The sequence below is a fragment of the Salmo salar genome, unplaced genomic scaffold (genome assembly GCF_905237065.1).
Source record: "Salmo salar unplaced genomic scaffold, Ssal_v3.1, whole genome shotgun sequence".
Taxonomy (NCBI): domain Eukaryota; kingdom Metazoa; phylum Chordata; class Actinopteri; order Salmoniformes; family Salmonidae; genus Salmo; species Salmo salar.
Window position 1 is genome coordinate 454,805 of NW_025550938.1, and position 27,961 is coordinate 482,765.

The 27,961-nt window shown below is 53.4% G+C and overlaps 4 non-coding genes and 4 pseudogenes across 4 annotated transcripts; all 8 read left to right on the top strand.

Moving 5' to 3' along the window:
- Positions 1-5,046: 5,046 nt before the first annotated feature.
- On the top strand, positions 5,047-5,222 carry LOC123740305 (uncharacterized; annotated as a pseudogene).
- Positions 5,223-5,747: 525 nt separating this feature from the next.
- LOC123740576 (U5 spliceosomal RNA) lies at positions 5,748-5,864 on the top strand. Its single transcript, XR_006768455.1, has one exon. It is a non-coding gene; the product is annotated as a U5 spliceosomal RNA (small nuclear RNA).
- Positions 5,865-11,550: 5,686 nt separating this feature from the next.
- On the top strand, positions 11,551-11,725 carry LOC123740311 (uncharacterized; annotated as a pseudogene).
- Positions 11,726-12,242: 517 nt separating this feature from the next.
- Positions 12,243-12,359, top strand: LOC123740590 (U5 spliceosomal RNA). Its single transcript, XR_006768467.1, has one exon. It is a non-coding gene; the product is annotated as a U5 spliceosomal RNA (small nuclear RNA).
- Positions 12,360-18,017: 5,658 nt separating this feature from the next.
- LOC123740306 (uncharacterized) lies at positions 18,018-18,193 on the top strand (annotated as a pseudogene).
- Positions 18,194-18,730: 537 nt separating this feature from the next.
- Positions 18,731-18,847, top strand: LOC123740591 (U5 spliceosomal RNA). The gene has a single exon (XR_006768468.1). It is a non-coding gene; the product is annotated as a U5 spliceosomal RNA (small nuclear RNA).
- A 5,660-nt stretch (positions 18,848-24,507) lies between these two features.
- Positions 24,508-24,685, top strand: LOC123740376 (uncharacterized; annotated as a pseudogene).
- Positions 24,686-25,213: 528 nt separating this feature from the next.
- LOC123740592 (U5 spliceosomal RNA) lies at positions 25,214-25,330 on the top strand. Its single transcript, XR_006768469.1, has one exon. It is a non-coding gene; the product is annotated as a U5 spliceosomal RNA (small nuclear RNA).
- Positions 25,331-27,961: the final 2,631 nt, after the last annotated feature.

A 27,961-nucleotide genomic window follows, 5' to 3' on the forward strand; every position in this document is an offset into this window, starting at 1 on the left:
ACGGTCTTGATGGGGACACTAAAGCTGTCAGTTAAAGACGTCTTTTGCCTTCAGGGAAACCCCATGGAAAAAGCTTTTGATGCTACTTTTTACACAGAGGAGATGCATCAAGATATCATGAAGAAGGTGAGGGCTTTGGGAGGCGTGGAACCCTTGCGTAACTACGAGGTCACAAGTTTGGCCAAGAGCAATTTTAGAGTGGTGACAGTGAACATATATAATCCACATGTCAAAGATGAAGAGGTGAGGGCATTTCTCGGGAGGTATATGGATAATGTCTCAACGGCAAGGCTCCTCAGGGACTCCCTGGGGTTCTGGAATGGCAGGCGGGGTTTCCAGGCACTCCTCAGGGAGGACCCTAAGGGGCAGGATGGCTACCTCCATCCTCCTGCGATGTTCTCCCTGGGGGCTGACCGGGGGACGTTGTTTTACGCACGTCAGCCCCCGTTCTGCAGGCGTTGTATGGCCTACGGTCATATCCTCGCCTCGTGTAGCACAAAAAAGTGCAGAATTTGTGGATCTGTGGAGCACGAGGCGAGGGACTGCGACGAGCCTAAGGCGTGCCACGGGTGTGGTTCATCTGCACACCTGTGGCGGGAGTGCCCGGCTCGTCAGAGGTCATACGCGTCTGCAGCTGGGGGGGGAGCAGGAGCGGGGGATGGGGGAAGAAGAGGAGAAGGAAGGACGTCACAGGACAAGAGACAAGCACGGAAAGAAGAGGAGCAAGGAGCGACAGCAGGAGGGCAGGGGGAGAAAGAAGACATGGGAGCAGACGGAGGAGAAGAATTGAAAGGAAGAAGGGGAGTGGAGGAACGAGAGACACCGACAAGGGAGGGAGAGGTGGTGGAGGGGGTGCCGGTGGCGGGGGCTGGGGAGGAGGAGGAGGGAGGGGGGGTGAGGGAGTGGGGGGACAGCATGTCGAGCGCCCTCGTTGAGGAGTTGAGGGGAATGGTGGAGGAGCTGGCGGAGAGGGGGAGTGGTGTCTCTCCGCTGCCTCCAAAGCCGAAGAAGAAAGGGAAGAGGGGGAGCTCGGCATGCTGTGAGAGGGAGGGGGGTGAGGGGGGTGAGGGGGTGGCCAAGCGGGTGATGGGGAAGGGAAGAACACCTTTGACATCACTGTTTTCCTCAGCCCCCCAACAGCTGGTGGAGGGAGACTCCCAGGGCGTGGCGCTGGGCTGGGTGTCTGAGGGGGGATCTCAACTCCTGCTTGGGGAGGTGGGATCCCCTGCTCTCGACCTCAGTCCAGCTGCCTGTAGGGAGAGAGGAGAGGAGGGTGTTGGTGGGGAACCCAGGATGCAGGGAACTCCAAGGCCTAACACCATACCTGCATCCTGGGTTGGAGAGATGGAGGAGGACGGGGGGACGTCAGGAGAGGAGAAGACGTCCCCGCCGGATGAGACGAAGCAGGGGGGCATCGGGTGAGTCTCCTGTTTTTTGTTATTTTAGGGTTTTCATTTTGTTGATGTAGGGTTTTATTTCAATTTAAATGACATTTTCTGTTAAAATTTTTAGTTTAAATGTAAGGGGTTTGAGGGATTTTGTTAAGAGGAGGGCGGTTTTTAGTTTTTTTTTTGGAAGGGGTGGGTTTTGATGTTTGTTTTTTACAGGAGGTTCACCTGAGGGATGGAGGGGATGTCATCAGGTTTAGTAGGGAGTGGGTTAAGGGAGAGTCAGTTTGGGGTATAGGTGGGGTGCATTCTACGGGGGTGGGGATTTTGTTTGGGAATAGGGAGGTGAGGGTGGAGGGATCTTTTGTTGTAATGCAGGGGAGGGTGTTGGGGGTGGATGTCACTATTAGGGATAGTAGGTATAGGTTAGTGGTGGTGTATGGGCCACAGGTGGCGGCAGACAGGAGGGAGATGGTGGACTGTCTGGCGCCCCTGTGTGTCACAAATAGGCACTTGGTGATAGGAGGGGATTTCAACATAGATTTAGGGTTAGTGGGTGATAGTAGTGCAGGCGCCATCACCGGGCTAATGGCTTGCCATGGTCTGGTTGATGGAGGCCTGCACTCTACTCCGACAATGGCTGGTCCCACATGGCGCAACTCCAGGGGGGTTGCGCGGAGGCTCGACTACATTTTTCTAGCCAGGTCTTTGGGTCGGTTGTCTGGGCGGCTGTTGCCTGTGTTCTTTTCGGACCACGACGGGGTGCTCCTGCAGGTGGGGCAGCCAGTCTGCCTCTTCGGTAGGGGGGTACTGGAAATTAGACCGGGATGTGCTGGAGGAGCAAGCTTTCGTTGACGCCTTTTTGGTTTCTTTCGGGGCTTGAAGGCCTCCGGTCCATGTGCGAGGGGGTGTTAGAGTGGTGGGATTTAGTTAAGGTAAGGATTAGGGCTTTTATAATAGGATATTGTAGGAGGACAAAAAGGGAGGAAAGGAGGGAGGTGGATCGTATCCAAAGGTTGATTGAACTCGAGTACGAGGCAGGCAACCTCGGCGGGTCAATTGACTGGGAGAGATACACAGCCCTGAAGGCGCAGCTCAGGGAGCTGCAGGAGCGGAAGGCTCGAGTTTTCCTGGAGCGTGCGCATGATGGCTTTCTAGAACATAATGAGACTTGTTCCGCTATGTTCTTTAAGTCGGTTAGGGCCACACAGAGTAGGAAGATAATGCATGGGGTGAGGGAAGAAGATGGTAGTATAGTGAGAAAACCGGAGGAAATGGTCAGGGTGACAACTGATCATTTCCGAGGTTTTTTTAAGGAAAGGGAAATAGATGTAGAGCAGGGAAATGTGTTTTTAGAACACTTGTCCCGGCGATTGCCGGAGGACATTAGAGGTGTGATGGAGGCTCAGATCTCCCTCGAAGAGGTTGAGAGCGCTCTCAGGAGGATGGGAAAAGGGAAGGTGCCTGGGATGGATGGGCTGCCGGCCGAGTTTTACCTCAAGTTTTGGGGTATACTTGGACCAGTGGTCCTCGAAGTCTTGAAGGCCATCCTTGAGACGGGGGTCCCGGGGGGGATCAATGGCGGTCGGTGTGCTGTCACTTCTTTATAAGAAGGGGGAAGCAACTGACCTTGGCAACTGGAGGCCGTTGACCATGCTGTGTGTAGACTATAAGCTCTTAGCAAAGGTCATGGCAGACCGGTTGCGCACAGCCCTTCCCTACGTCGTCCACGAGGATCAGACGTGTGGGGTAGAGGGACGCTCTATTAGGTGGAACCTACAGTTGATCAGGGACTCCATCGCTTGGGTAGAAGATAGAGGGCTGCCTTTAATGGTAGCAGCGCTTGATCAGGCGAAAGCTTTTGATCGCGTGAATAGATCCTTTCTATTCAGGGTATTAGGCAGATTAGGATTTGGGGAGAAGTTTATAAGATGGATCCGTACTTTATATGTCGGAGCGGGGTGCCGGGTTAGCGTTAACAGTCACTTAGGTGACGTTTTTGACCTCTCGTCTGGGGTCAGGCAGGGATGCCCGCTCTCGGCTCTCCTCTTCGTTCTGTACATGGAGCCTCTGGGGGCTGCCATTAGGGCAGACACAGGGGTGGAGGGCTTGCTGATCCCTGGAAGTGGCGGTCTCCGTGTCAAGTTGACACAGTACGCCGACGACACCTCCTTGCTGCTTTGCAAGGACTCGTGCTTGACAAGGTCCCTTGCCATTATTGGGGATTTCACCCGAGCGTCGGGGCGGTTCTGAACCACGCGAAGTCTTCCGTTAAATTTTTCGGAAGATGGAGTGGTAGGACGGATGTGCCCGGAGGGTTATCTCTCTGTAACGGGGCCCTGAGGGTTCTCGGGGTCCACTTTGAGACCTCCGGCTCAGCGACGCTGAACTGGAACATGGGCATCGCAGTGGTACAGAGGAAGCTAGCGATGTGGAGGGCTAGGTCTTTGTCCTTTTTAGGCAAGGTCCTGGTTCTCAAGGTGGATGTACTGCCATCTCTTTTGTATTTGGCGTACATCTACCCATTGCCGGCTTGTCTGAGGAGGCCTCTAGTGAGGCTAGTGTTTCAGTTCATGTGGGGTGGCAGGTACGAGTGGGTCGCCAGGGCACGCATGATCTGTCCCATCGGGGAGGGAGGTAGGGGGTACCACATCTCCCCCTCAAGCTGGACGCAATTTTTGTTTCTTTTCTGTTAACGGAGCTTGCTCAGCCGGTACTACACCCGTCCGGTTACCTCCTGCGGGTGTTCTTCTCGTATCAGGCGAGAAGCGTAATGGTGTGGTCTAACACGGGTCCTCGGGCGGAACAGCTGCCGTGGCACTTTGGCCATGCGGCCAAGTGGCTGCGTGCGCACCCCGAGGTTGAAGTCGCCCCAGTAGGTTTAGATCACAGGCACCTGTACGAGGAGGTTAGACGGGCAGTAAGTCCGGCACCTGTAGTGGGCATCCCGGCGGCGGTCTGGGAGGGAGTGCAGGTGCGGGGCCTGGACAACAGGCTCAAGGACCTGAATTGGTTGAGCCTCCACAAGTGTTTGCCGGTACGCTCCACCATGTGCCGGCATAGCTTGGCGCGATCCCCCACCTGCCCAAGACCTTCTTGTGGCAGGGAGGAGACTGTGCGCCATGTCTTTTGGGACTGTGCCATTGCCGGAGTAGTATGGGCAAAGGCACGGGTGTTGTTAGGAAGGGTTAGAGGGGATTTTGTTTTGACTTGGGCCAGGCTAGAGAGAGGTGTAGGGAGAGCGAGGGGGACGGATAGGGATAGGTTTCTGCTCTGGCTTCTCATGAGCATCTTTAAGCGGGGGCTGTGGGAAGCCAGGCAGAACATGGTCACGACAGGGAGAGATTGGGGGGTGGAAGGAATAGTGAGGAGGGTGGAAGGAGATTTGAGGGGGAGGATGAAGAGGGAGGAGAGGAAGTGGGGGCAGCATGCTGCCCGGGAGAGGTGGAAGGGGGGATTAGGGCTGGGGTTATTTTAGATTAGGGATGGGAAGATAGGGAGAGATAGATTGTAGGATGACGGGGAGGGACGATGCTCCCCTGAGTTTTTTGTTTTGGGTTTTCGTTTGTTCCTTGGATTAAAAATGCCATTATTATTTGACTTTGAATGGAGGGTATGATTTTGTGTTGTATTGTATGAATGGCATTGAATGTAATAAATTATTTTTTCTAAAAAAAAAAATCTGTTCTTATCAGTTTAATATCTGATACGTCCCCCATCGGGGGACTACATATTAAATGGATTTTTCGAACAGGGAGTCGGAAATGGGGCTTGCTCCGTCCGCTCCACGCATCGACCCGGTATTGCAGTACCTCCGGGAACGGTGCAACACTTTTCTCCCATTGTCAAGGAAAAAGAAATACACCAAGCTATGTAAAACAGCTAGCAGAAGAAGAGAAGGAATGAAAAAGAAGAATCATCCAAACTGAAACAAGTGCGAAGCCCCCTTCATGGGGGTCCCCCGTTTTCCCGCCATTTTACTTTAAAAAAAAAAAAAACATTGGCCAGGAGTGTGTGTGTGTGTGTGTGTGTGTTTTTGAGCCCCCCCCCAAAAAATACAATCACTTCACCAGGATTGTGTGTGTGTGTGTGTGTGTGTGTGTTTTGAGCCCCCCCCAAAAAATACAATCACTTCACCAGGATTGTGTGTGTGTGTGTGTGTGTGTGTGTGTGTTTTTGAGCCCCCCCCAAAAATACAATCACTTCACCAGGATTGTCTGTCTGTCTGTCTGTCTGTCTGTCTGTGACTTTTTACCCACAGCCCTCGAAAACTTGGAAGAGTGGGTTCGGGGACCACCCGCGGGGACCCGGCCTAGAGTGCACCGTGTGTGTCTCGGGCCCCGACCTCTGACTTCCATACGACTCTGGTTTCTCTTCATTACGCACAAGCCTTTCGCCTTTTACTAAAGACTTCCGTGGAGAGGAACACTTACGAGTTCAACGTATTTTTGGAAGGGCTTTGCTTCTGGCAGAGCCCGGTATCTTGTTTCAAGAGAAATTGACAGAGATGACGCCGAGACTTTTGCTCAGGCGTTTGACTTGAAGCCGGCTGACCGACCGGCGTATTTTTTCCACTCAAAGTAGTCGCTCGGGCAATTGAGTTCAAGCCCGACGATGACTGGTGTATTTGCCGGGCATTGAACAAATAGTCGCACTAGGATTAAAGAGCTAGTGACCTAACGACGCATTAGCGACTTTTAAAAAAAACACACCCGCCTGTCACCAGGGAAGCGTTGGGTGAGGAGGAGCCAACTTTTGCCAAACCGATGAGGTCTGCCGAGGCCCCCGGGGGCCCGGCGGGTGCAGGGGTCAATTTGTGGGTTATCGCTTCTCGGCCTTTTGGCTCAGATCAAGCTTGGTACCGAGGTGCCCCAGAGCTCGCTGAGTCAAAAGGTCGGAGATAGGAGGGCGGTATTTTTTGTTTTTGCTTTATTGGAAATTGTTTTTCAATACTCTTTTTTTCCACCAGCGGCTTCTTTTTGGAAGAGAGCTTTATACCTGAGAAGATGACGCAAGAAGTACAAAGAAGAACGGTCCCTGGGATAGGGATAGCGAATACAGTAAGGTTTGCATGGAGCAACAAGGAGAAGGAGCCATTCGGGAGGGAGACGTTTGGGAGAACGGTCTTGATGGGGACACTAAAGCTGTCAGTTAAAGACGTCTTTTGCCTTCAGGGAAACCCCATGGAAAAAGCTTTTGATGCTACTTTTTACACAGAGGAGATGCATCAAGATATCATGAAGAAGGTGAGGGCTTTGGGAGGCGTGGAACCCTTGCGTAACTACGAGGTCACAAGTTTGGCCAAGAGCAATTTTAGAGTGGTGACAGTGAACATATATAATCCACATGTCAAAGATGAAGAGGTGAGGGCATTTCTCGGGAGGTATATGGATAATGTCTCAACGGCAAGGCTCCTCAGGGACTCCCTGGGGTTCTGGAATGGCAGGCGGGGTTTCCAGGCACTCCTCAGGGAGGACCCTAAGGGGCAGGATGGCTACCTCCATCCTCCTGCGATGTTCTCCCTGGGGGCTGACCGGGGGACGTTGTTTTACGCACGTCAGCCCCCGTTCTGCAGGCGTTGTATGGCCTACGGTCATATCCTCGCCTCGTGTAGCACAAAAAAGTGCAGAATTTGTGGATCTGTGGAGCACGAGGCGAGGGACTGCGACGAGCCTAAGGCGTGCCACGGGTGTGGTTCATCTGCACACCTGTGGCGGGAGTGCCCGGCTCGTCAGAGGTCATACGCGTCTGCAGCTGGGGGGGGAGCAGGAGCGGGGGGATGGGGGAAGAAGAGGAGAAGGAAGGACGTCACAGGACAAGAGACAAGCACGGAAAGAAGAGGAGCAAGGAGCGACAGCAGGAGGGCAGGGGGAGAAAGAAGACATGGGAGCAGACGGAGGAGAAGAATTGAAAGGAAGAAGGGGAGTGGAGGAACGAGAGACACCGACAAGGGAGGGAGAGGTGGTGGAGGGGGTGCCGGTGGCGGGGGCTGGGGAGGAGGAGGAGGGAGGGGGGTGAGGGAGTGGGGGGACAGCATGTCGAGCGCCCTCGTTGAGGAGTTGAGGGGAATGGTGGAGGAGCTGGCGGAGAGGGGGGAGTGGTGTCTCTCCGCTGCCTCCAAAGCCGAAGAAGAAAGGGAAGAGGGGGAGCTCGGCATGCTGTGAGAGGGAGGGGGGTGAGGGGGTGAGGGGGTGGCCAAGCGGGTGATGGGGAAGGGAAGAACACCTTTGACATCACTGTTTTCCTCAGCCCCCAACAGCTGGTGGAGGGAGACTCCCAGGGCGTGGCGCTGGGCTGGGTGTCTGAGGGGGATCTCAACTCCTGCTTGGGGAGGTGGGATCCCCTGCTCTCGACCTCAGTCCAGCTGCCTGTAGGGAGAGAGGAGAGGAGGGTGTTGGTGGGGAACCCAGGATGCAGGGAACTCCAAGGCCTAACACCATACCTGCATCCTGGGTTGGAGAGATGGAGGAGGACGGGGGACGTCAGGAGAGGAGAAGACGTCCCCGCCGGATGAGACGAAGCAGGGGGCATCGGGTGAGTCTCCTGTTTTTTGTTATTTTAGGGTTTTCATTTTGTTGATGTAGGGTTTTATTTCAATTTAAATGACATTTTCTGTTAAAATTTTTAGTTTAAATGTAAGGGGTTTGAGGGATTTTGTTAAGAGGAGGGCGGTTTTTAGTTTTTTTTTTGGAAGGGGTGGGTTTTGATGTTTGTTTTTTACAGGAGGTTCACCTGAGGGATGGAGGGGATGTCATCAGGTTTAGTAGGGAGTGGGTTAAGGGAGAGTCAGTTTGGGGTATAGGTGGGGTGCATTCTACGGGGTGGGGATTTTGTTTGGGAATAGGGAGGTGAGGGTGGGGGATCTTTTGTTGTAATGCAGGGGAGGGTGTTGGGGGTGGATGTCACTATTAGGGATAGTAGGTATAGGTTAGTGGTGGTGTATGGGCCACAGGTGGCGGCAGACAGGAGGGAGATGGTGGACTGTCTGGCGCCCCTGTGTGTCACAAATAGGCACTTGGTGATAGGAGGGGATTTCAACATAGATTTAGGGTTAGTGGGTGATAGTAGTGCAGGCGCCATCACCGGGCTAATGGCTTGCCATGGTCTGGTTGATGGAGGCCTGCACTCTACTCCGACAATGGCTGGTCCCACATGGCGCAACTCCAGGGGGGGTTGCGCGGAGGCTCGACTACATTTTTCTAGCCAGGTCTTTGGGTCGGTTGTCTGGGCGGCTGTTGCCTGTGTTCTTTTCGGACCACGACGGGGTGCTCCTGCAGGTGGGGCAGCCAGTCTGCCTCTTCGGTAGGGGGTACTGGAAATTAGACCGGGATGTGCTGGAGGAGCAAGCTTTCGTTGACGCCTTTTTTGGTTTCTTTCGGGGGCTTGAAGGCCTCCGGTCCATGTGCGAGGGGGTGTTAGAGTGGTGGGATTTAGTTAAGGTAAGGATTAGGGCTTTTATAATAGGATATTGTAGGAGGACAAAAAGGGAGGAAAGGAGGGAGGTGGATCGTATCCAAAGGTTGATTGAACTCGAGTACGAGGCAGGCAACCTCGGCGGGTCAATTGACTGGGAGAGATACACAGCCCTGAAGGCGCAGCTCAGGGAGCTGCAGGAGCGGAAGGCTCGAGTTTTCCTGGAGCGTGCGCATGATGGCTTTCTAGAACATAATGAGACTTGTTCCGCTATGTTCTTTAAGTCGGTTAGGGCCACACAGAGTAGGAAGATAATGCATGGGGTGAGGGAAGAAGATGGTAGTATAGTGAGAAAACCGGAGGAAATGGTCAGGGTGACAACTGATCATTTCCGAGGTTTTTTAAGGAAAGGGAAATAGATGTAGAGCAGGGAAATGTGTTTTTAGAACACTTGTCCCGGCGATTGCCGGAGGACATTAGAGGTGTGATGGAGGCTCAGATCTCCCTCGAAGAGGTTGAGAGCGCTCTCAGGAGGATGGGAAAAGGGAAGGTGCCTGGGATGGATGGGCTGCCGGCCGAGTTTTACCTCAAGTTTTGGGGTATACTTGGACCAGTGGTCCTCGAAGTCTTGAAGGCCATCCTTGAGACGGGGGTCCCGGGGGGGATCAATGGCGGTCGGTGTGCTGTCACTTCTTTATAAGAAGGGGGAAGCAACTGACCTTGGCAACTGGAGGCCGTTGACCATGCTGTGTGTAGACTATAAGCTCTTAGCAAAGGTCATGGCAGACCGGTTGCGCACAGCCCTTCCCTACGTCGTCCACGAGGATCAGACGTGTGGGGTAGAGGGACGCTCTATTAGGTGGAACCTACAGTTGATCAGGGACTCCATCGCTTGGGTAGAAGATAGAGGGCTGCCTTTAATGGTAGCAGCGCTTGATCAGGCGAAAGCTTTTGATCGCGTGAATAGATCCTTTCTATTCAGGGTATTAGGCAGATTAGGATTTGGGGAGAAGTTTATAAGATGGATCCGTACTTTATATGTCGGAGCGGGGTGCCGGGTTAGCGTTAACAGTCACTTAGGTGACGTTTTTGACCTCTCGTCTGGGGTCAGGCAGGGATGCCCGCTCTCGGCTCTCCTCTTCGTTCTGTACATGGAGCCTCTGGGGGCTGCCATTAGGGCAGACACAGGGGTGGAGGGCTTGCTGATCCCTGGAAGTGGCGGTCTCCGTGTCAAGTTGACACAGTACGCCGACGACACCTCCTTGCTGCTTTGCAAGGACTCGTGCTTGACAAGGTCCCTTGCCATTATTGGGGATTTCACCCGAGCGTCGGGGGCGGTTCTGAACCACGCGAAGTCTTCCGTTAAATTTTTCGGAAGATGGAGTGGTAGGACGGATGTGCCCGGAGGGTTATCTCTCTGTAACGGGGCCCTGAGGGTTCTCGGGGTCCACTTTGAGACCTCCGGCTCAGCGACGCTGAACTGGAACATGGGCATCGCAGTGGTACAGAGGAAGCTAGCGATGTGGAGGGCTAGGTCTTTGTCCTTTTTAGGCAAGGTCCTGGTTCTCAAGGTGGATGTACTGCCATCTCTTTTGTATTTGGCGTACATCTACCCATTGCCGGCTTGTCTGAGGAGGCCTCTAGTGAGGCTAGTGTTTCAGTTCATGTGGGGTGGCAGGTACGAGTGGGTCGCCAGGGCACGCATGATCTGTCCCATCGGGGAGGGAGGTAGGGGGGTACCACATCTCCCCCTCAAGCTGGACGCAATTTTTGTTTCTTTTCTGTTAACGGAGCTTGCTCAGCCGGTACTACACCCGTCCGGTTACCTCCTGCGGGTGTTCTTCTCGTATCAGGCGAGAAGCGTAATGGTGTGGTCTAACACGGGTCCTCGGGCGGAACAGCTGCCGTGGCACTTTGGCCATGCGGCCAAGTGGCTGCGTGCGCACCCCGAGGTTGAAGTCGCCCGAGTAGGTTTAGATCACAGGCACCTGTACGAGGAGGTTAGACGGGCAGTAAGTCCGGCACCTGTAGTGGGCATCCCGGCGGCGGTCTGGGAGGGAGTGCAGGTGCGGGGCCTGGACAACAGGCTCAAGGACCTGAATTGGTTGAGCCTCCACAAGTGTTTGCCGGTACGCTCCACCATGTGCCGGCATAGCTTGGCGCGATCCCCCACCTGCCCAAGACCTTCTTGTGGCAGGGAGGAGACTGTGCGCCATGTCTTTTGGGACTGTGCCATTGCCGGAGTAGTATGGGCAAAGGCACGGGTGTTGTTAGGAAGGGTTAGAGGGGATTTTGTTTTGACTTGGGCCAGGCTAGAGAGAGGTGTAGGGAGAGCGAGGGGACGGATAGGGATAGGTTTCTGCTCTGGCTTCTCATGAGCATCTTTAAGCGGGGGGCTGTGGGAAGCCAGGCAGAACATGGTCACGACAGGGAGAGATTGGGGGGTGGAAGGAATAGTGAGGAGGGTGGAAGGAGATTTGAGGGGGAGGATGAAGAGGGAGGAGAGGAAGTGGGGCAGCATGCTGCCCGGGAGAGGTGGAAGGGGGGATTAGGGCTGGGGTTATTTTAGATTAGGGATGGGAAGATAGGGAGAGATAGATTGTAGGATGACGGGGAGGGACGATGCTCCCCTGAGTTTTTTGTTTTGGGTTTTCGTTTGTTCCTTGGATTAAAAATGCCATTATTATTTGACTTTGAATGGAGGGTATGATTTTGTGTTGTATTGTATGAATGGCATTGAATGTAATAAATTATTTTTTCTAAAAAAAAAATCTGTTCTTATCAGTTTAATATCTGATACGTCCCCCATCGGGGGACTACATATTAAATGGATTTTTCGAACAGGGAGTCGGAAATGGGGCTTGCTCCGTCCGCTCCACGCATCGACCCGGTATTGCAGTACCTCCGGGAACGGTGCAACACTTTTCTCCCATTGTCAAGGAAAAAGAAATACACCAAGCTATGTAAAACAGCTAGCAGAAGAAGAGAAGGAATGAAAAAAGAAGAATCATCCAAACTGAAACAAGTGCGAAGCCCCCTTCATGGGGGTCCCCCGTTTTCCCGCCATTTTACTTTAAAAAAAAAAAACATTGGCCAGGAGTGTGTGTGTGTGTGTGTGTGTGTGTTTTGAGCCCCCCCCCAAAAAATACAATCACTTCACCAGGATTGTGTGTGTGTGTGTGTGTGTGTGTGTTTTGAGCCCCCCAAAAAATACAATCACTTCACCAGGATTGTGTGTGTGTGTGTGTGTGTGTGTGTTTTGAGCCCCCCCAAAAATACAATCACTTCACCAGGATTGTCTGTCTGTCTGTCTGTCTGTCTGTCTGTGACTTTTTACCCACAGCCCTCGAAAACTTGGAAGAGTGGGTTCGGGGACCACCCGCGGGGACCCGGCCTAGAGTGCACCGTGTGTGTCTCGGGCCCCGACCTCTGACTTCCATACGACTCTGGTTTCTCTTCATTACGCCCAAGCCTTTCGCCTTTTACTAAAGACTTCCGTGGAGAGGAACACTTACGAGTTCAACGTATTTTTGGAAGGGCTTTGCTTCTGGCAGAGCCCGGTATCTTGTTTCAAGAGAAATTGACAGAGATGACGCCGAGACTTTTTGCTCAGGCGTTTGACTTGAAGCCGGCTGACCGACCGGCGTATTTTTTCCACTCAAAGTAGTCGCTCGGGCAATTGAGTTCAAGCCCGACGATGACTGGTGTATTTGCCGGGCATTGAACAAATAGTCGCACTAGGATTAAAGAGCTAGTGACCTAACGACGCATTAGCGACTTTTAAAAAAAACACACCCGCCTGTCACCAGGGGAAGCGTTGGGTGAGGAGGAGCCAACTTTTGCCAAACCGATGAGGTCTGCCGAGGCCCCGGGGCCCGGCGGGTGCAGGGGTCAATTTGTGGGTTATCGCTTCTCGGCCTTTTGGCTCAGATCAAGCTTGGTACCGAGGTGCCCCAGAGCTCGCTGAGTCAAAAGGTCGGAGGTAGGAGGGCGGTAATTTTTTTTGTGAGGATTTGTTTTTTCACCAAGCGGCTTCTTTTTATTGGAAGAGAGCTTTACCGGACAAGATGGCAGAAAATGTTCCAAAAAGATCGGTTCCTGGGATTGGACTTGTAAACACGGTGAGGTTTGCATGGAGCAGCAAAGACATGGAGCCAATCGGGAGAGAAACATTTGGGAGATCTGTCTTGATGGGGATCCTGAATCTGACGGTTAAAGACGTTTTATGCCTTCAGGGTAACCCAATAGAGAAAGCCTATGATGTCACCTTTTACACCGAGGCAATGCATGACGAAATCATGAAGAAGGTGAAGGCTGTGGGAGATACGAGGCCTTTGAGTTACTACAAGGTCTCAAGTATGGCGAAGAATAACTTTAGGGTGGTAACTGTTAATATATACAACCCGCACGTCAAGGACGAGGAGGTAAGGGCATTCCTGGGGAGGTTTATGGACAACGTATCATCGGCGAGACTCCTCAGGGACTCCCTGGGGTTCTGGAATGGCAGGCGGGGTTTCCAGGCACTCCTCAGGGAGGACCCTACGGGATTGGGTGGATACCTCCATCCTCCTGCGATGTTCTCCCTGGGGGCTGACAGGGGGACGTTGTTTTACGCACGTCAGCCCCCGTTCTGCAGGCGTTGTATGGCCTACGGTCATATCCTCGCCTCGTGCAGCACAAAAAAGTGCAGAATTTGTGGATCTGCGGAGCACGAGGCGAGGACTGCGACGAGCCTAAGGCGTGCCACGGGTGTGGCTCGTCAGCACACCTGTGGCGGGAGTGCCCGGCTCGTCAGAGGTCATACGCGTCTGCAGCTGGGGGGGGAGCAGGAGCGGGGGATGGGGGAAGAAGAGGGGAAGGAAGGACATCACAGGAAAAGGACAAGAGAAAAGAACGGAAAGAAGAGGAGCAAGGAGCGACAGCAGGAGGGCAGGGGGAGAAAGAAGACACGGGAGCAGAAAAAGGAGAAGATTTGAAAGGAAGAAAGGGAGTGGAGGAGCGAGAGACACCGACAAGGGAGGGAGAGGTGGTGGAGGGGTGCCGGTGGCGGGGGCTGGGGAGGAGGAGGAGGGAAGGGGGTGAGGGAGTGGGGGGACAGCATGTCGAGCGCCCTAGTGGAGGAGTTGAGGGGAATGGTGGAGGAGCTGGCGGAGAGGGGGGAGTGGTGTCTCTCCGCTGCCTCCAAAGCAGAAGAAGAAAGGGAAGAGGGGGAGCTCGGCATGCTGTGAGAGGGAGGGGGGTGAGGGGGGGGAGGGGGTGGCCAAGCGTGTGATGGGGGAGGGAAGAACGCCTTTGGCATCGCTGTTTGCCTCAGCCCCCCAACAGCTGGTGGAGGGAGACTCCCAGGGCGTGGCGCTGGGCTGGGTGTCGGAGGGGGGATCTCAACTCCTGCTTGGGGAGGTGGGATCTCCTGCTCTCGACCTCAGTCCAGCTGCCTTTAGGGAGAGAGGAGAGGAGGGTGTTGGTGGGGAACCCAGGATGCAGGGAACTCCAAGGCCTAACACCATACCTGCATCCTGGGTTGGAGAGATGGAGGAGGACGGGGGGACGTCAGGAGAGGAGAAGACGTCCCCGCCGGATGAGACGAAGCAGGGGAGCATCGGGTGAGTCTCCTGTTTTTTGTTATTTTTTGGCTTAATTATGTTGATGTAGAATTTTATTTTTAAATGACATTTTCTGTTAATATTTTTAGTATAAATGTAAGGGGTTTGAGGGATTTTGTTAAGAGGAGGGCGGTTTTTAGTTTTTTGGAAGGGGTGGGTTTTGATGTTTGTTTTTTACAGGAGGTTCACCTGAGGGATGGAGGGGATGTCATCAGGTTTAGTAGGGAGTGGGATAAGGGGGAGTCAGTTTGGTGTATAGGTGGGGTTCATTCTACAGGGGTGGGGATTTTGTTTGGGAATAGGGAGGTGAAGGTGGAGGGCACGTTTGTTGTGATGCAAGGAAGGGTTATGGGGGTGGATGTCACTTTTAGGGATAGTAGGTATAGGTTAGTGGTGGTGTATGGGCCGCAGGTGGCGGCAGACAGGAGGGAGATGGTGGACTGTCTGACGCCCCTGTGTGTTACAAATAGGCACTTAGTGATAGGGGGGATTTTAATATAGATTTAGGCGTAGGGGGAGAGAGTAGTGCAGGCGCCATCACCGGGCTAATGGCGTGCCATGGTCTGGTTGATGGAGGCCTGCACTCTACTCCGACAATGGCTGGTCCCACATGGCGCAACTCCCGGGGGTTGCGCGGAGGCTCGACTACATTTTCCTATCTAGGTCTTTGGGTCAGTTGTCTGGGCGGCTGTTGCCTGTGTTCTTCTCGGATCACGACGGGGTGCTCCTGCAGGTGGGGTCGCCAGTCTGCCTCTTCGGTAGGGGGTACTGGAAATTAGATCGGGATGTGCTGGAGGAGCAAGCTTTCGTTGACACCTTTTTGGTTTCTTTCGGGGCTTGAAGGCCTCCGGTCCATGTGCGAGGGGTGTTAGAGTGGTGGGATTTAGTTAAGGTAAGGATTAGGGCTTTTATAATAGGATATTGTAGGAGGACAAAAAGGGAGGAAAGGAGGGAGGTGGATCGTATCCAAAGGTTGATTGAACTCGAGTACGAGGCAGGCAACCTCGGCGGGTCAATTGACTGGGAGAGATCCACTGACCTGAAGGCGCAGCTCAGGGAGCTGCAGGAGCGGAAGGCTCGAGCTTTCCTGGAGCGTGCGCATAATGGCTTTCTAGAACATAATGAGACTTGTTCCGCTATGTTCTTTAAGTCGGTTAGGGCCAGACAGAGTAGGAAGATAATGCATGGGGTGAGGGAAGAAGATGGTAGTATAGTGAGAAAACCGGAGGAAATGGTCAGGGTGACAACTGATCATTTCCGAGGTTTATTTAAGGAAAGGGAAATAGATGTAGAGCAGGGAAATGTGTTTTTAGAACACTTGTCCCGGCGATTGCCGGAGGACATTAGAGATGTGATGGAGGCTCAGATCTCCCTCGAAGAGGTTGAGAGCGCTCTCAGGAGGATGGGAAAAGGGAAGGTGCCTGGGATGGATGGGCTGCCGGCCGAGTTTTACCTCAAGTTTTGGGGAATACTTGGACCAGTGGTTCTCGAAGTCTTGAAGGCCATCCTTGAGACGGGGGTCCCAGGGGATTCAATGGCTGTCGGTGTGCTGTCACTTCTTTATAAGAAGGGGGAAGCAACTGACCTTGGCAACTGGAGGCCGTTGACCATGCTGTGTGTAGACTATAAGCTCTTAGCAAAGGTCATGGCAGACCGGTTGCGCACAGCCCTTCCCTACGTCGTCCACGAGGATCAGACGTGTGGGGTAGAGGGACGCTCTATTAGGTGGAACCTACAGTTGATCAGGGACTCCATCGCTTGGGTAGAAGATAGAGGGCTGCCTTTAATGGTAGCAGCGCTTGATCAGGCGAAAGCTTTTGATCGCGTGAATAGATCCTTTCTATTCAGGGTGTTAGGCAGATTAGGATTTGGGGAGAAGTTTATAGGATGGATCCGTACTTTATATGTCGGAGCGGGGTGCCGGGTTAGCGTTAACAGTCACTTAGGTGACGTTTTTGACCTCTCGTCTGGGGTCAGGCAGGGATGCCCGCTCTCGGCTCTCCTCTTCGTTCTGTACATGGAGCCTCTGGGGGCTGCCATTAGGGCAGACACAGGGGTGGAGGGCTTGCTGATCCCTGGAAGTGGCGGTCTCCGTGTCAAGTTGACACAGTACGCCGACGACACCTCCTTGCTGCTTTGCAAGGACTCGTGCTTGACAAGGTCCCTTGCCATTATTGGGGATTTCACCCGAGCGTCGGGGGCGGTTCTGAACCACGCGAAGTCTTCCGTTAAATTTTTCGGAAGATGGAGTGGTAGGACGGATGTGCCCGGAGGGTTATCTCTCTGTAACGGGGCCCTGAGGGTTCTCGGGGTCCACTTTGAGACCTCCGGCTCAGCGACGCTGAACTGGAACATGGGCATCGCAGTGGTACAGAGGAAGCTAGCGATGTGGAGGGCTAGGTCTTTGTCCTTTTTAGGCAAGGTCCTGGTTCTCAAGGTGGATGTACTGCCATCTCTTTTGTATTTGGCGTACATCTACCCATTGCCGGCTTGTCTGAGGAGGCCTCTAGTGAGGCTAGTGTTTCAGTTCATGTGGGGTGGCAGGTACGAGTGGGTCGCCAGGGCACGCATGATCTGTCCCATCGGGGAGGGAGGTAGGGGGTACCACATCTCCCCCTCAAGCTGGACGCAATTTTGTTTCTTTTCTGTTAACGGAGCTTGCTCAGCCGGTACTACACCCGTCCGGTTACCTCCTGCGGGTGTTCTTCTCGTATCAGGCGAGAAGCGTAATGGTGTGGTCTAACACGGGTCCTCGGGCGGAACAGCTGCCGTGGCACTTTGGCCATGCGGCCAAGTGGCTGCGTGCGCACCCCGAGGTTGAAGTCGCCCGAGTAGGTTTAGATCACAGGCACCTGTACGAGGAGGTTAGACGGGCAGTAAGTCCGGCACCTGTAGTGGGCATCCCGGCGGCGGTCTGGGAGGGAGTGCAGGTGCGGGGCCTGGACAACAGGCTCAAGGACCTGAATTGGTTGAGCCTCCACAAGTGTTTGCCGGTACGCTCCACCATGTGCCGGCATAGCTTGGCGCGATCCCCCACCTGCCCAAGACCTTCTTGTGGCAGGGAGGAGACTGTGCGCCATGTCTTTTGGGACTGTGCCATTGCCGGAGTAGTATGGGCAAAGGCACGGGTGTTGTTAGGAAGGGTTAGAGGGGATTTTGTTTTGACTTGGGCCAGGCTAGAGAGAGGTGTAGGGAGAGCGAGGGGGACGGATAGGGATAGGTTTCTGCTCTGGCTTCTCATGAGCATCTTTAAGCGGGGGCTGTGGGAAGCCAGGCAGAACATGGTCACGACAGGGAGAGATTGGGGGTGGAAGGAATAGTGAGGAGGGTGGAAGGAGATTTGAGGGGGAGGATGAAGAGGGAGGAGAGGAAGTGGGGGCAGCATGCTGCCCGGGGAGAGGTGGAAGGGGGATTAGGGCTGGGGTTATTTTAGATTAGGGATGGGAAGATAGGGAGAGATAGATTGTAGGATGACGGGGAGGGACGATGCTCCCCTGAGTTTTTTGTTTTGGGTTTTCGTTTGTTCCTTGGATTAAAAATGCCATTATTATTTGACTTTGAATGGAGGGTATGATTTTGTGTTGTATTGTATGAATGGCATTGAATGTAATAAATTATTTTTTCTAAAAAAAAAAATCTGTTCTTATCAGTTTAATATCTGATACGTCCCCCATCGGGGGACTACATATTAAATGGATTTTTCGAACAGGGAGTCGGAAATGGGGCTTGCTCCGTCCGCTCCACGCATCGACCCGGTATTGCAGTACCTCCGGGAACGGTGCAACACTTTTCTCCCATTGTCAAGGAAAAAGAAATACACCAAGCTATGTAAAACAGCTAGCAGAAGAAGAGAAGGAATGAAAAAAGAAGAATCATCCAAACTGAAACAAGTGCGAAGCCCCCTTCATGGGGGTCCCCCGTTTTCCCGCCATTTTACTTTAAAAAAAAAAAACATTGGCCAGGAGTGTGTGTGTGTGTGTGTGTGTGTGTGTGTGTTTTTGAGCCCCCCCAAAAAAATACAATCACTTCACCAGGATTGTGTGTGTGTGTGTGTGTGTGTGTTTTTGAGCCCCCCAAAAAATACAATCACTTCACCAGGATTGTGTGTGTGTGTGTGTGTGTGTGTGTTTTGAGCCCCCCCAAAAATACAATCACTTCACCAGGATTGTCTGTCTGTCTGTCTGTCTGTCTGTCTGTCTGTCTGTCTGTCTGTGACTTTTTACCCACAGCCCTCGAAAACTTGGAAGAGTGGGTTCGGGGACCACCGCGGGGACCCGGCCTAGAGTGCACCGTGTGTGTCTCGGGCCCCGACCTCTGACTTCCATACGACTCTGGTTTCTCTTCATTACGCCCAAGCCTTTCGCCTTTTACTAAAGACTTCCGTGGAGAGGAACACTTACGAGTTCAACGTATTTTTGGAAGGGCTTTGCTTCTGGCAGAGCCCGGTATCTTGTTTCAAGAGAAATTGACAGAGATGACGCCGAGACTTTTTGCTCAGGCGTTTGACTTGAAGCCGGCTGACCGACCGGCGTATTTTTTTCCACTCAAAGTAGTCGCTCGGGCAATTGAGTTCAAGCCCGACGATGACTGGTGTATTTGCCGGGCATTGAACAAATAGTCGCACTAGGATTAAAGAGCTAGTGACCTAACGACGCATTAGCGACTTTTAAAAAAAACACACCCGCCTGTCACCAGGGAAGCGTTGGGTGAGGAGGAGCCAACTTTTGCCAAACCGATGAGGTCTGCCGAGGCCCCCGGGGGCCCGGCGGGTGCAGGGGTCAATTTGTGGGTTATCGCTTCTCGGCCTTTTGGCTCAGATCAAGCTTGGTACCGAGGTGCCCCAGAGCTCGCTGAGTCAAAAGGTCGGAGGTAGGAGGGCGGTAATTTTTTTTGTGAGGATTTGGTTTTTCACCAAGCGGCTTCTTTTTTATTGGAAGAGAGCTTTACCGGACAAGATGGCAGAAAATGTTCCAAAAAGATCGGTTCCTGGGATTGGACTTGTAAACACGGTGAGGTTTGCATGGAGCAGCAAAGACATGGAGCCAATCGGGAGAGAAACATTTGGGAGATCTGTCTTGATGGGGATCCTGAATCTGACGGTTAAAGACGTTTTATGCCTTCAGGGTAACCCAATAGAGAAAGCCTATGATGTCACCTTTTACACCGAGGCAATGCATGACGAAATCATGAAGAAGGTGAAGGCTGTGGGAGATACGAGGCCTTTGAGTTACTACAAGGTCTCAAGTATGGCGAAGAATAACTTTAGGGTGGTAACTGTTAATATATACAACCCGCACGTCAAGGACGAGGAGGTAAGGGCATTCCTGGGGAGGTTTATGGACAACGTATCATCGGCGAGACTCCTCAGGGACTCCCTGGGGTTCTGGAATGGCAGGCGGGGTTTCCAGGCACTCCTCAGGGAGGACCCTACGGGATTGGGTGGATACCTCCATCCTCCTGCGATGTTCTCCCTGGGGGCTGACAGGGGGACGTTGTTTTACGCACGTCAGCCCCCGTTCTGCAGGCGTTGTATGGCCTACGGTCATATCCTCGCCTCGTGCAGCACAAAAAAGTGCAGAATTTGTGGATCTGCGGAGCACGAGGCGAGGGGACTGCGACGAGCCTAAGGCGTGCCACGGGTGTGGCTCGTCAGCACACCTGTGGCGGGAGTGCCCGGCTCGTCAGAGGTCATACGCGTCTGCAGCTGGGGGGAGCAGGAGGCGGGGATGGGGGAAGAAGAGGGGAAGGAAGGACATCACAGGAAAAGGACAAGAGAAAAGAACGGAAAGAAGAGGAGCAAGGAGCGACAGCAGGAGGGCAGGGGGAGAAAGAAGACACGGGAGCAGAAAAAGGAGAAGATTTGAAAGGAAGAAAGGGAGTGGAGGAGCGAGAGACACCGACAAGGGAGGGAGAGGTGGTGGAGGGGGTGCCGGTGGCGGGGGCTGGGGAGGAGGAGGAGGGAAGGGGGGTGAGGGAGTGGGGGGACAGCATGTCGAGCGCCCTAGTGGAGGAGTTGAGGGGAATGGTGGAGGAGCTGGCGGAGAGGGGGAGTGGTGTCTCTCCGCTGCCTCCAAAGCAGAAGAAGAAAGGGAAGAGGGGGAGCTCGGCATGCTGTGAGAGGGAGGGGGGTGAGGGGGGAGGGGGTGGCCAAGCGTGTGATGGGGGAGGGAAGAACGCCTTTGGCATCGCTGTTTGCCTCAGCCCCCCAACAGCTGGTGGAGGGAGACTCCCAGGGCGTGGCGCTGGGCTGGGTGTCGGAGGGGGGATCTCAACTCCTGCTTGGGGAGGTGGGATCTCCTGCTCTCGACCTCAGTCCAGCTGCCTTTAGGGAGAGAGGAGAGGAGGGTGTTGGTGGGGAACCCAGGATGCAGGGAACTCCAAGGCCTAACACCATACCTGCATCCTGGGTTGGAGAGATGGAGGAGGACGGGGGGACGTCAGGAGAGGAGAAGACGTCCCCGCCGGATGAGACGAAGCAGGGGAGCATCGGGTGAGTCTCCTGTTTTTTGTTATTTTTTGGCTTAATTATGTTGATGTAGAATTTTATTTTTAAATGACATTTTCTGTTAATATTTTTAGTATAAATGTAAGGGGTTTGAGGGATTTTGTTAAGAGGAGGGCGGTTTTTAGTTTTTTGGAAGGGGTGGGTTTTGATGTTTGTTTTTACAGGAGGTTCACCTGAGGGATGGAGGGGATGTCATCAGGTTTAGTAGGGAGTGGGATAAGGGGGAGTCAGTTTGGTGTATAGGTGGGGTTCATTCTACAGGGGTGGGGATTTTGTTTGGGAATAGGGAGGTGAAGGTGGAGGGCACGTTTGTTGTGATGCAAGGAAGGGTTATGGGGGTGGATGTCACTTTTAGGGATAGTAGGTATAGGTTAGTGGTGGTGTATGGGCCGCAGGTGGCGGCAGACAGGAGGGAGATGGTGGACTGTCTGACGCCCCTGTGTGTTACAAATAGGCACTTAGTGATAGGGGGGGGATTTTAATATAGATTTAGGCGTAGGGGGAGATAGTAGTGCAGGCGCCATCACCGGGCTAATGGCGTGCCATGGTCTGGTTGATGGAGGCCTGCACTCTACTCCGACAATGGCTGGTCCCACATGGCGCAACTCCCGGGGGGTTGCGCGGAGGCTCGACTACATTTTCCTATCTAGGTCTTTGGGTCAGTTGTCTGGGCGGCTGTTGCCTGTGTTCTTCTCGGATCACGACGGGGTGCTCCTGCAGGTGGGGTCGCCAGTCTGCCTCTTCGGTAGGGGGGTACTGGAAATTAGATCGGGATGTGCTGGAGGAGCAAGCTTTCGTTGACACCTTTTTGGTTTCTTTCGGGGGCTTGAAGGCCTCCGGTCCATGTGCGAGGGGGTGTTAGAGTGGTGGGATTTAGTTAAGGTAAGGATTAGGGCTTTTATAATAGGATATTGTAGGAGGACAAAAAGGGAGGAAAGGAGGGAGGTGGATCGTATCCAAAGGTTGATTGAACTCGAGTACGAGGCAGGCAACCTCGGCGGGTCAATTGACTGGGAGAGATCCACTGACCTGAAGGCGCAGCTCAGGGAGCTGCAGGAGCGGAAGGCTCGAGCTTTCCTGGAGCGTGCGCATAATGGCTTTCTAGAACATAATGAGACTTGTTCCGCTATGTTCTTTAAGTCGGTTAGGGCCAGACAGAGTAGGAAGATAATGCATGGGGTGAGGGAAGAAGATGGTAGTATAGTGAGAAAACCGGAGGAAATGGTCAGGGTGACAACTGATCATTTCCGAGGTTTATTTAAGGAAAGGGAAATAGATGTAGAGCAGGGAAATGTGTTTTTAGAACACTTGTCCCGGCGATTGCCGGAGGACATTAGAGATGTGATGGAGGCTCAGATCTCCCTCGAAGAGGTTGAGAGCGCTCTCAGGAGGATGGGAAAAGGGAAGGTGCCTGGGATGGATGGGCTGCCGGCCGAGTTTTACCTCAAGTTTTGGGGAATACTTGGACCAGTGGTTCTCGAAGTCTTGAAGGCCATCCTTGAGACGGGGGTCCCAGGGGATTCAATGGCTGTCGGTGTGCTGTCACTTCTTTATAAGAAGGGGGAAGCAACTGACCTTGGCAACTGGAGGCCGTTGACCATGCTGTGTGTAGACTATAAGCTCTTAGCAAAGGTCATGGCAGACCGGTTGCGCACAGCCCTTCCCTACGTCGTCCACGAGGATCAGACGTGTGGGGTAGAGGGACGCTCTATTAGGTGGAACCTACAGTTGATCAGGGACTCCATCGCTTGGGTAGAAGATAGAGGGCTGCCTTTAATGGTAGCAGCGCTTGATCAGGCGAAAGCTTTTGATCGCGTGAATAGATCCTTTCTATTCAGGGTATTAGGCAGATTAGGATTTGGGGAGAAGTTTATAAGATGGATCCGTACTTTATATGTCGGAGCGGGGTGCCGGGTTAGCGTTAACAGTCACTTAGGTGACGTTTTTGACCTCTCGTCTGGGGTCAGGCAGGGATGCCCGCTCTCGGCTCTCCTCTTCGTTCTGTACATGGAGCCTCTGGGGGCTGCCATTAGGGCAGACACAGGGGTGGAGGGCTTGCTGATCCCTGGAAGTGGCGGTCTCCGTGTCAAGTTGACACAGTACGCCGACGACACCTCCTTGCTGCTTTGCAAGGACTCGTGCTTGACAAGGTCCCTTGCCATTATTGGGGATTTCACCCGAGCGTCGGGGCGGTTCTGAACCACGCGAAGTCTTCCGTTAAATTTTTCGGAAGATGGAGTGGTAGGACGGATGTGCCCGGAGGGTTATCTCTCTGTAACGGGGCCCTGAGGGTTCTCGGGGTCCACTTTGAGACCTCCGGCTCAGCGACGCTGAACTGGAACATGGGCATCGCAGTGGTACAGAGGAAGCTAGCGATGTGGAGGGCTAGGTCTTTGTCCTTTTTAGGCAAGGTCCTGGTTCTCAAGGTGGATGTACTGCCATCTCTTTTGTATTTGGCGTACATCTACCCATTGCCGGCTTGTCTGAGGAGGCCTCTAGTGAGGCTAGTGTTTCAGTTCATGTGGGGTGGCAGGTACGAGTGGGTCGCCAGGGCACGCATGATCTGTCCCATCGGGGAGGGAGGTAGGGGGGTACCACATCTCCCCCTCAAGCTGGACGCAATTTTTGTTTCTTTTCTGTTAACGGAGCTTGCTCAGCCGGTACTACACCCGTCCGGTTACCTCCTGCGGGTGTTCTTCTCGTATCAGGCGAGAAGCGTAATGGTGTGGTCTAACACGGGTCCTCGGGCGGAACAGCTGCCGTGGCACTTTGGCCATGCGGCCAAGTGGCTGCGTGCGCACCCCGAGGTTGAAGTCGCCCGAGTAGGTTTAGATCACAGGCACCTGTACGAGGAGGTTAGACGGGCAGTAAGTCCGGCACCTGTAGTGGGCATCCGGCGGCGGTCTGGGAGGGAGTGCAGGTGCGGGGCCTGGACAACAGGCTCAAGGACCTGAATTGGTTGAGCCTCCACAAGTGTTTGCCGGTACGCTCCACCATGTGCCGGCATAGCTTGGCGCGATCCCCCACCTGCCCAAGACCTTCTTGTGGCAGGGAGGAGACTGTGCGCCATGTCTTTTGGGACTGTGCCATTGCCGGAGTAGTATGGGCAAAGGCACGGGTGTTGTTAGGAAGGGTTAGAGGGGATTTTGTTTTGACTTGGGCCAGGCTAGAGAGAGGTGTAGGGAGAGCGAGGGGGACGGATAGGGATAGGTTTCTGCTCTGGCTTCTCATGAGCCTCTTTAAGCGGGGGCTGTGGGAAGCCAGGCAGAACATGGTCACGACAGGGAGAGATTGGGGGGTGGAAGGAATAGTGAGGAGGGTGGAAGGAGATTTGAGGGGAGGATGAAGAGGGAGGAGAGGAAGTGGGGGCAGCATGCTGCCCGGGAGAGGTGGAAGGGGGATTAGGGCTGGGGTTATTTTAGATTAGGGATGGGAAGATAGGGAGAGATAGATTGTAGGATGACGGGGAGGGACGATGCTCCCCTGAGTTTTTTGTTTTGGGTTTTCGTTTGTTCCTTGGATTAAAAATGCCATTATTATTTGACTTTGAATGGAGGGTATGATTTTGTGTTGTATTGTATGAATGGCATTGAATGTAATAAATTATTTTTTCTATAAAAAAAATCTGTTCTTATCAGTTTAATATCTGATACGTCCCCCATCGGGGGACTACATATTAAATGGATTTTTCGAACAGGGAGTCGGAAATGGGGCTTGCTCCGTCCGCTCCACGCATCGACCGGTATTGCAGTACCTCCGGGAACGGTGCAACACTTTTCTCCCATTGTCAAGGAAAAGAAATACACCAAGCTATGTAAAACAGCTAGCAGAAGAAGAGAAGGAATGAAAAAGAAGAATCATCCAAACTGAAACAAGTGCGAAGCCCCCTTCATGGGGGTCCCCGTTTTCCGCCATTTTACTTTAAAAAAAAAAAAACATTGGCCAGGAGTGTGTGTGTGTGTGTGTGTGTGTGTGTTGTTTTGAGCCCCCCCCCAAAAAATACAATCACTTCACCAGGATTGTGTGTGTGTGTGTGTGTGTGTTTTTGAGCCCCCCCAAAAAAATACAATCACTTCACCAGGATTGTGTGTGTGTGTGTGTGTGTGTGTGTTTTTGAGCCCCCCCCAAAAATACAATCACTTCACCAGGATTGTCTGTCTGTCTGTCTGTCTGTCTGTCTGTCTGTCTGTGACTTTTTACCCACAGCCCTCGAAAACTTGGAAGAGTGGGTTCGGGGACCACCCGCGGGGACCCGGCCTAGAGTGCACCGTGTGTGTCTCGGGCCCCGACCTCTGACTTCCATACGACTCTGGTTTCTCTTCATTACGCCCAAGCCTTTCGCCTTTTACTAAAGACTTCCGTGGAGAGGAACACTTACGAGTTCAACGTATTTTTGGAAGGGCTTTGCTTCTGGCAGAGCCCGGTATCTTGTTTCAAGAGAAATTGACAGAGATGACGCCGAGACTTTTGCTCAGGCGTTTGACTTGAAGCCGGCTGACCGACCGGCGTATTTTTTCCACTCAAAGTAGTCGCTCGGGCAATTGAGTTCAAGCCCGACGATGACTGGTGTATTTGCCGGGCATTGAACAAATAGTCGCACTAGGATTAAAGAGCTAGTGACCTAACGACGCATTAGCGACTTTTAAAAAAAAACACACCCGCCTGTCACCAGGGAAGCGTTGGGTGAGGAGGAGCCAACTTTTGCCAAACCGATGAGGTCTGCCGAGGCCCCGGGGGCCGGCGGGTGCAGGGGTCAATTTGTGGGTTATCGCTTCTCGGCCTTTTGGCTCAGATCAAGCTTGGTACCGAGGTGCCCCAGAGCTCGCTGAGTCAAAAGGTCGGAGGTAGGAGGGCGGTAATTATTTTTGTGAGGATTTGTTTTTTCACCAAGCGGCTTCTTTTTATTGGAAGAGAGCTTTACCGGACAAGATGGCAGAAAATGTTCCAAAAGATCGGTTCCTGGGATTGGACTTGTAAACACGGTGAGGTTTGCATGGAGCAGCAAAGACATGGAGCCAATCGGGAGAGAAACATTTGGGAGATCTGTCTTGATGGGGATCCTGAATCTGACGGTTAAAGACGTTTTATGCCTTCAGGGTAACCCAATAGAGAAAGCCTATGATGTCACCTTTTACACCGAGGCAATGCATGACGAAATCATGAAGAAGGTGAAGGCTGTGGGAGATACGAGGCCTTTGAGTTACTACAAGGTCTCAAGTATGGCGAAGAATAACTTTAGGGTGGTAACTGTTAATATATACAACCCGCACGTCAAGGACGAGGAGGTAAGGGCATTCCTGGGGAGGTTTATGGACAACGTATCATCGGCGAGACTCCTCAGGGACTCCCTGGGGTTCTGGAATGGCAGGCGGGGTTTCCAGGCACTCCTCAGGGAGGACCCTACGGGATTGGGTGGATACCTCCATCCTCCTGCGATGTTCTCCTGGGGGCTGACAGGGGGACGTTGTTTTACGCACGTCAGCCCCCGTTCTGCAGGCGTTGTATGGCCTACGGTCATATCCTCGCCTCGTGCAGCACAAAAAAGTGCAGAATTTGTGGATCTGCGGAGCACGAGGCGAGGGACTGCGACGAGCCTAAGGCGTGCCACGGGTGTGGCTCGTCAGCACACCTGTGGCGGGAGTGCCCGGCTCGTCAGAGGTCATACGCGTCTGCAGCTGGGGGGGAGCAGGAGCGGGGGATGGGGAAGAAGAGGGGAAGGAAGGACATCACAGGAAAAGGACAAGAGAAAAGAACGGAAAGAAGAGGAGCAAGGAGCGACAGCAGGAGGGCAGGGGGAGAAAGAAGACACGGGAGCAGAAAAAGGAGAAGATTTGAAAGGAAGGAAGGGAGTGGAGGAGCGAGAGACACCGACAAGGGAGGGAGAGGTGGTGGAGGGGGTGCCGGTGGCGGGGGCTGGGGAGGAGGAGGAGGGAAGGGGGGTGAGGGAGTGGGGGGACAGCATGTCGAGCGCCCTAGTGGAGGAGTTGAGGGGAATGGTGGAGGAGCTGGCGGAGAGGGGGAGTGGTGTCTCTCCGCTGCCTCCAAAGCAGAAGAAGAAAGGGAAGAGGGGGAGCTCGGCATGCTGTGAGAGGGAGGGGGTGAGGGGGGGAGGGGGTGGCCAAGCGTGTGATGGGGGAGGGAAGAACGCCTTTGGCATCGCTGTTTGCCTCAGCCCCCAACAGCTGGTGGAGGGAGACTCCCAGGGCGTGGCGCTGGGCTGGGTGTCGGAGGGGGATCTCAACTCCTGCTTGGGGAGGTGGGATCTCCTGCTCTCGACCTCAGTCCAGCTGCCTTTAGGGAGAGAGGAGAGGAGGGTGTTGGTGGGGAACCCAGGATGCAGGGAACTCCAAGGCCTAACACCATACCTGCATCCTGGGTTGGAGAGATGGAGGAGGACGGGGGGACGTCAGGAGAGGAGAAGACGTCCCCGCCGGATGAGACGAAGCAGGGGAGCATCGGGTGAGTCTCCTGTTTTTTGTTATTTTTTGGCTTAATTATGTTGATGTAGAATTTTATTTTTAAATGACATTTTCTGTTAATATTTTTAGTATAAATGTAAGGGGTTTGAGGGATTTTGTTAAGAGGAGGGCGGTTTTTAGTTTTTGGAAGGGGTGGGTTTTGATGTTTGTTTTTTACAGGAGGTTCACCTGAGGGATGGAGGGGATGTCATCAGGTTTAGTAGGGAGTGGGATAAGGGGGAGTCAGTTTGGTGTATAGGTGGGGTTCATTCTACAGGGGTGGGGATTTTGTTTGGGAATAGGGAGGTGAAGGTGGAGGGCACGTTTGTTGTGATGCAAGGAAGGGTTATGGGGGTGGATGTCACTTTTAGGGATAGTAGGTATAGGTTAGTGGTGGTGTATGGGCCGCAGGTGGCGGCAGACAGGAGGGAGATGGTGGACTGTCTGACGCCCCTGTGTGTTACAAATAGGCACTTAGTGATAGGGGGGGATTTTAATATAGATTTAGGCGTAGGGGGAGATAGTAGTGCAGGCGCCATCACCGGGCTAATGGCGTGCCATGGTCTGGTTGATGGAGGCCTGCACTCTACTCCG